This window comes from Polistes canadensis, unplaced genomic scaffold (assembly GCF_001313835.1).
Source record: "Polistes canadensis isolate GaletaPanama2010 unplaced genomic scaffold, ASM131383v1 scaffold_67, whole genome shotgun sequence".
Classification (NCBI taxonomy): domain Eukaryota; kingdom Metazoa; phylum Arthropoda; class Insecta; order Hymenoptera; family Vespidae; genus Polistes; species Polistes canadensis.
In genome coordinates this window covers 80,198-88,273 of record NW_014569614.1, presented here as the reverse complement: position 1 = coordinate 88,273, position 8,076 = coordinate 80,198, and the positions used below count along the sequence as shown (strand labels likewise).

Genomic DNA, 8,076 nt, shown 5'->3' with positions numbered 1-8,076 from the left:
AAAAAAAAAAAAAAATCAACGTACGTAAAAATATAAGCACGAAAGGAATAACCGAACGTAACGCGCGAACAGCGAGCCTCGGTTTGCCTAGCCTAGCCGCCACTAAACGCCACTATCCTAGGTTAGACACACTCGCGACACCCTCCCACTGCTCCCTCCTCCATCTATCTTTATCCCCCTCCCTATATATATCTCTCTCTCTCTTTCTCACTTTCTGGTTCGCGCATATCCATCCTAACGGCGCGCGGCAAGGCGTCTCTGCTCGAGTCTATGAGCGTACACGAGAAAGAGGGGGGTGTGGGGGCTGGGAGGAGGGGGAGGGGGAGGGTTAGGCACGGGGAACGGAGGAAGGGGGTCTGCCGGTGAGCAAGAGAAAGAGAGAACGGTGGGGGGGGGTTAGGTGGGGTGGTAGAAAAGACGAGGAGAAAGAAGAAGAGGTGGTGGAGGAGGAGGTGGAATAGAAGAAGCATGGGGTTTGGGGTGGGGTGGGGTAAGGGGGTGTTAGGTAGGAGGCTTACACACGCCGCGTCGTGGATTCGGTGAGTCGCAAAAGTGGGTGGTGGGGTGGGAAGAGGGGGAATCGTAAGGCCATAGCCACGGCCACCGAGTAGTCGTATACTCGCGCGCGCGCGCGCGCGTCCACATATACACACTCATAGGTTTTTAGAAAGAGAGAGAGAGAGAGAGAGAAATAGATAGGCACGTGTGCGCTCGCGTACATTTGCGAGATGATCTTCGAGCGGCCGCCAACCAGCTAGCCTAGCTTGCTAGCTCTCGATCTTGTACTCACTCGTCTTTTGAATCATGCTTGTATTATAACTGTATGTATGTTTTGTGTATGTGTGTCTATTTATTTTTTTTTTGTTTTAGAGAGAGAAAGAGAGAGAGAGAATGTCGGGTGAGTATGCTTTATCTATCTAACTCTTATTTCTTTATCTATTTCGGTCGTATTTCATTTATTTGTTTCTTTTTTAAAGTTATACTCTACTTTTGGCGCGCGTTTTGGAAAGTGAAGTTAGATGCGATCGAAAAAAAATCGACACCACGAAGTTGTCGATATTTACGCTAAGCGCGGGAAAATTGAAATTATTTTTGAGGTTATATTCGTTTTGGTATATACGCTAAAGAAGTATAACTTCTTATGTGTGTACATAAGTATACACATCAGTTTTTTTTTTTTTTTTATTTTATTAAGTTTCAATGTTAAAACGTTCAATTGTAAAGATAATATTTATTAACAACGTGTAATAATAGGATGATCGTAGATAAAAATGACGCGGACGATATTTAAAAATATTTCCAAAAGTGGGGGGACTTTAAAATTTGATATTGGTTTTTTTATTTGTATTATTTTTATTTTTTTGAATTCTCGGTTTAATTATCGGATATTTAATATGTTAATATTAATGTTAATGTTTGTGTTTGAGTGTTTAAATATAACGGATTAGGACTTAACTAATTATAGATGTTGAATTTTTTGTTGAAAATTATGAGAATGTATGTCTGCTCAAATGTAAAATATTCTGAACGATAAAAAGAGAGATCTAGGTAATATTTAATAATTTATAATGTATGTTTCTTATAAAATTCATAATAAAAAATGTTCAGTTACTGATGAAGTCCCAATAAAGGTATGAAACGTCCAATTTGATCAAAATAAAGTTCTAGTTCTTTTTAATGTCCAAATTCCCTACGATACCTATTTAATAATAATTTTATTTTTGAACGGAGAGAAACAACTATAATTGATTAATGTTAATATCGCAATTTTCTTATTGGTTTCTTTGTTATTCTTTCATCGTTGTTTTGATTAATAATTAACCAATTAAACGATGTAAAAATGAATACGATCTGTGATATAGATTTTTAATTGTTGGTTTGTTATCAATGTTATATTTTCGTTATAAGTTTTGAAAATAAGATAAATAAAATTGTAGGGGAATGTAGAGTAAATTCTATAAAGGTTTTTTTTTTTTTATTATTATATATTCCATATACGTTGTAAATGATCCTGAGCTTAGGCATACGTGACACGTTCGTATATTAGTATGAATATTTATTTACCTGTGTGTGTGTGTGTGTGTGTATGTGTATATGGTTAAAAGATGAAACTTCTAGTGTGGAATATTGGGGAGAGTGCACTAGAGGAACGTGCTTAGAGTCTTTTACTGGCTTTTTTCTCCTTTCTACTAATATTTTTTTCATATCCCTACTGAGAGATATTAAAAAGGGAATGACAGATAGATAAAGAAAGAGAAAGAGAGAGAGAGAAATAACTCATATCTTTAATATAAAAAAAAAAAAGAAAAATTCTTACAAAAATAGATCGTTCTTCAAACAATTCTCACGAATGTTTTTATTTCTTGTATAAGATATTTCGATATTTAATATAAAACAAAATAAAAAAAAAAGAAGAAAAAAATTACATCAAAATTATTACTTTTCTCAATCTTCGTCAAATCGAATTTTAAAAAAAAACAAATCAATCGATTCTCGAAATACAAACAACAATTCGTCGTTCATTTTATTTTACATCAATGATGCACGATGCAAATTGCATTTGTACATCTATCTATTTCTTTTCCTCTTACAAGAATCTTCGATTAACTACTTTAGCCCTGTGATTTGATGCAAGGGACAATGCAAAAAAATAAAAACACACACACACACACACATATACACGAAAGTAATGAAATCTTTAGATCATCCTAAATTATTCTTATCGAGGAACGTTAAAAAAAAACCCTGTTGTGTTGTATATATATATGTATATGTATACTATACATACATAGATCGTAGAAAAAAAAAAAAAATTGTAATTACACATAGCTCAATATGACTACCCGTTATCTATTATTATCGCGCTATTAACATATTCCAAAGTAATATTAAACTTATCTTTCTCGATATCAACGAGTGTGTTATCAAGCCTCTCGAAACCTTCAGAACGAGACTGTTATTATGAACAAAGTATACTTTTTAACAGGTCATTTTTCTTTCATACACATATACACACATAGATACGATCGATCGTATATTTATAATTCATAATATTCATATTATATTCATTCATACTTTTATTCAATCTATATATATATATATTTAAAAAGTATAATAAAAATTACTTACACGCGACTATATACGTCCTCGAAACATAATTATTTAAACACACGACAAAAATATTAAATCGTTTACACGTATATTCTGAAATACTAATTACACTATTTAATATAATTGGCATTAAATTAAACAAATTCATTAATAATACATACAAAATATAATTCAACTAAATAATAATAATATCATTAATTTAATCTCAAATATTACTACAACAAAAAACACATGTATACAATATTGTAATACAAATATCTACAATTTCTACAAAATTTCTTCCTCAAACAAAAATTAATTATCTTCCAATATGTTTTTTTCCACATACAATTTATTTATTAATTATTTATTATCATAATATTATAATCCTGTCAATTAATATAACATTATACATGAATAATAATATCTATATAGTATAAACTTTTGTGTATATAACTACGTACACGTACACGTATACGTACATCCCAATAAAAATGAAATAATAAAACAAAAGGAGAACAACAAAAAAACACATGCATGCCACATTTTAATATATATAACAAATACCTATACTTCTACTCATCCACAAACACACGTACACACACACACAGAAAACGAAATACGATCGATCGTTCGGAGAAAGGTAGAACTCACGTTCGCGGTCTTCGTTGGTTCGGGTCGACGTTCTCTCGCACTCTCTCTCTCTCTCTCTCTCTCTCTCTCTCTCTCTCTCTCTCTCTCTCTCTCTTTATGAGAAAGAGAAATAGAAAGAGAAAGAGAAATAGAAAAAGAAAGAACGAGAGAAAGAGAAAGAGATATAGTAACAAAATAGAAAGAGATAGCTAAACAACCAGGTAGAATGCATACACAATATACATACATACACACATACATACATATATATATATAAATAGGGCTTAAGGGTAAAGCATAGGAAGTAGTGGTGGTCCGTGTTTGGTCAGACGAGTTAATCCACGTTCGAACTCTTTCACCTCCCCCTTTTGCACTAATCCAACATACAACCAAACCACCACCACCACCACCACCCCCCCCCTTCCCATTACCTTTCTTTCCTTCTTTCAACAAACTTAATCCCCACGTTCGCGCATCGTTCACACTTTCCTCTCCTCCCCCTTCTCCCCCACCCACCACCCTCCTCCTGTTCTACTACTTCACGCCTATCCTTATCGTATTAATCCAACCTTCCTCCACCCCCCCCACCCCTCCACCGTCAGCCCCCTTTCTTTCTTCCTTTTCTTTTCTTTTCTTTTCTTTTCTTTTCTTTCTTCCTTTCTTTTTCCGATTTAACTTCGCCACGGATGGTGGCTCATACAGCCGATTCTATTCGAAACTTTCTAACGAAAGTGCAAGTATTTTCCTTCGGAACAAACAACCAGACACGTTGCTGCTGTTGCTGCTGTTATAACCAAGAGAAATAACGAGTTAGGCGCGTAACACGCCTCAAGAAGCGACTTTCGCGCATTTTCCGCGGCTTCCTAAAGAGGAGGGGTTGGAGGAGAAGGAGGATGAGGTCGTCGAACGCTTCCGGGGAAGGGAAGGGTAGGTAGGGGATGGGGACTATCTTTTCATCTCTTTTTTTTCTTATAAACATTCGCGTTCGAATTTCTATTAACGTTTGCTTATTTGTTTGTTTGTTTGTTTGTTTGTTTTCTCTTTAATTCTCCTATTATTTTGATCATTTATTTGTCTATTGCGAATTTCTTTTTGTATTATATTATTCGTCTTTAAATAATTGTGAGTTAAATATAAGTAAAAAAGTAATTATTAGACATTGTAAAAAAACTTTGTAAGTTGTGCAATACAAACCTGATTATATATATATATTATTATATTCCCAAATATATAGATATATATTATTATAATAATTATAATTATATATATTATTATTGTTATAAAATTTAATTTAATTTTTCTTCCTCCGCTCCGTCCCCCCCCACCCCACCAATATTAATTGTATATATAAAAAGAAAAAAAAAGAAGAAGAATGTAAGAACCAATATTACGGTTTATATTAATTAATACAAATTCATATTAGAATGTTAAATTTATTAATCTATCGTGTGGATCATTTATATTTTGAAATGTAACGATCTCGTAAGGGGTTGGGGGGGGGGGGAAAAAAGAACAGAAAAAAAAAAAAAGAAGAAGTAGAATAATAATAATAACGAACAATCATATTATTATCCTATAACGTGTGTCCAAGCATTATGTTAATCGACCACTTGTCAAAATTGTTATCTCTACACAAAAAAAAAAGAAAAAAAAAAACTAAACTCATGAGCAACTTTACGAAAGAATAAAAATGAAAGGACGGAGTCACAATCAACCCACCATCATAACCGAGGTCTCATTTATATTACCGTTTGCCAAATCGTGACCTCGACCTTCGTCTCAGTTAGCGCGACCATATTGGTGTTATATAAAAAAAAAAAAATAAAAAAAAAAAATAAAAAAAAACAGCCATATTCTCTAGAATTCGAATAATGGTGACACCCATGCCCCGGAGGCGTTTTTAAACGAAGGCCTTTTTCAACGAATCAAAAAGAGAGCGAGAGAGAGAGAGAGAGAGAGAGAGAGAGAGAGAGAGAGAGTGAGTGAGTGAGTGAAAAGGTACGATTTCTCAGCAGGTAAATATGTATTATGCGTTCGTGACATAATTTACACTCCAAGTCGAAACCTGAATGATTGAAAAATAATTCATATGTCTGTGTGTGTGTGTGTGTGTGTGAAATGGTTTTATTAAGAGATGATAATGTCAAAATTAGCAAAGCCAAATCTAAACGTCAAACAATAATCCATCTGACATATCAGGGTAATAATATGTTAATGTTTTATTTCAACAATCTACGAAAAGAAAATATTTGACATATTTTTTATGCTTGCCATTTTTCTTTATATCTTTTATATATATATATATATACGTGAATATGAATAATTATAATTAATCGATAAACCACAAAAATATTTGTTTGCGACATATATTTTAAAATACGCGTATCATTATAATAAATATTTAAAAAAAAAAAAAAAAAAAAAAAAAAAAAAAAATCGTGTAAACCCCTCACTAATTATAAATACTGACCACCTATATCTAAAAATAATTTGAAATTATTATTTATATACTAGATTTATTATAATATATTCATAATATACCGCGATCACATTAATTTTTATACAAGATATTGATCAAAAACAGAGAGAGAGAGAGAAAGAAAGAAACAAACAAAAAACTATAAAAGTATTATAAAATATTGCATACTACAAATAAACAAGATATAAAAGAAAAAGAAAGGAAAACAAAAAAAAAAAACAAAAAAAGAAACGAACACACGTTGGCAAACGCCATGCGTGGAGAACACAATTTTATGACGTGGGTTTAGAATCCTTCCATAAAAATATTGTTTTTTTATTTACAAAAAAAAAAAAAAGAATACAAAAAAGAAACCGTGTGATTTGTCATACCATTGGACGGAAGAAAATAAACAAAATTACTATTCCCAAATTAAAAAAAAAAGAAAAGTAACGTCTTCTAGTCGAATCTATTTCAACAATAATTAATTGTCTTTCTCGTAAAACTTCGAAACAATTCTTTTTCTTTCTCTCTCTCTCTCTCTCTCTCATAAACATACTTTTTCACAACAAGACTTAAATTCGTTCGCAATAAATTTCCAAAAGCTCGTTACGCAGAAAGCTTTTTTATCACCTCACATCCCCCCCGTCACTTCTTATGACACGAAGCATCAAAGCAACCAACCAACCAACCAACCAACCAACCAACCAAACGGAATAAAGAAGAATGAATCGTATGAACTGATAGCATAGTTTGCACTCGCATTAAATCTCTGTCGTGTAAACGAGATTTACCTGTATGCGTGCGTGTATATCAGTTGTATATGAAAAAGGAACCGAAAGAGAATAAGATAAAAAAAAAAAAAAAAGAAAAAAAGAAGACAAAAAAAAAAAGGGAGAGAGAGAGAGAGAGAGAGAGAAAAAGAGAGATTGGAGTCAGCATGTAAGAGTAAATGCATACACTTATATATATATCGTGTCATGTTCATACTAAGCTTAATAAACTTTCACTCTACACTGCACTGCACTGCACTGTACTGCACTGCACTGCACTGCACTGCATTGCATTGCACTCTCTCTCTCTCTCTCTCTCCTTCTTTCTTTTTTTATTTATTCTTTCTTTTGCTTTGTTCTCGAGTCATAAATTCGGTAACTTCTACTTCACCTCCACCCCCTGCCCCTCCTCCCACTCCACCTTAATGATCGTTCCCCCCTCCTTCAACTACACGGGACGATCACTTACGCGAAAACTTATTGCAGGATGCACCAACAGGAAGAAGTAATGGATTCTAACGTATAAATAAATGCATCTCCTCCCTTGAAAGAGAGAGAGAGAGAGAAAGAGAGAGAGAGAGAGTGTGTGTGTGTTTCTCACTCTTCTTTAACTTTGTGATATTCTACGTTCTACGTGTGTTTTATATATTCAATGTATATTTTCAACGTGTATATATATGTGTATAATGTGTATACTAAGTTTGTGTGTATAGGAATATTGCGTGGGATGTAGGAGCCATTACTGAAGTAGATAGAAGTGTTAGAAGAACGCAATGAATTTAACGAGGTTAACAAAAAAAAAAAGAGAAAAAAAAAAAATCCTCTTCCACCTCTTCCCCTAATCCGTAAGGCTTCGTACAATGCATTGATCTTTGTCTTTGCATTGATATATGTGTTTAGTATTTTCTCTCTCTTTCTTTTTCATTCTCTTTGTGTGTCTGTCTATTTATTTAATTTTTTTCTTTTTTTTTTTTCTTCATTTCATATAAATGTTTGAATATACTGTGTGTATATTATGTGAACACTATAACGCATATATAATTGTAATTATATTTTGTATAATGTATTTTGTTAAATATTTCTATCCAATTTTAATAACAATTTATAACATACGTGTTTCTA

General features: G+C 32.8%; 1 protein-coding gene across 1 annotated transcript in view; it reads right to left on the bottom strand.

Annotated features, from left to right (window-relative positions):
* The window catches only part of LOC106786185 (ecdysone-induced protein 74EF), a 214,458-nt gene that overhangs the window by 191,967 nt on the left and 14,415 nt on the right, over window positions 1-8,076 (bottom strand). The gene's annotated exons all lie outside the window — the stretch shown is intronic.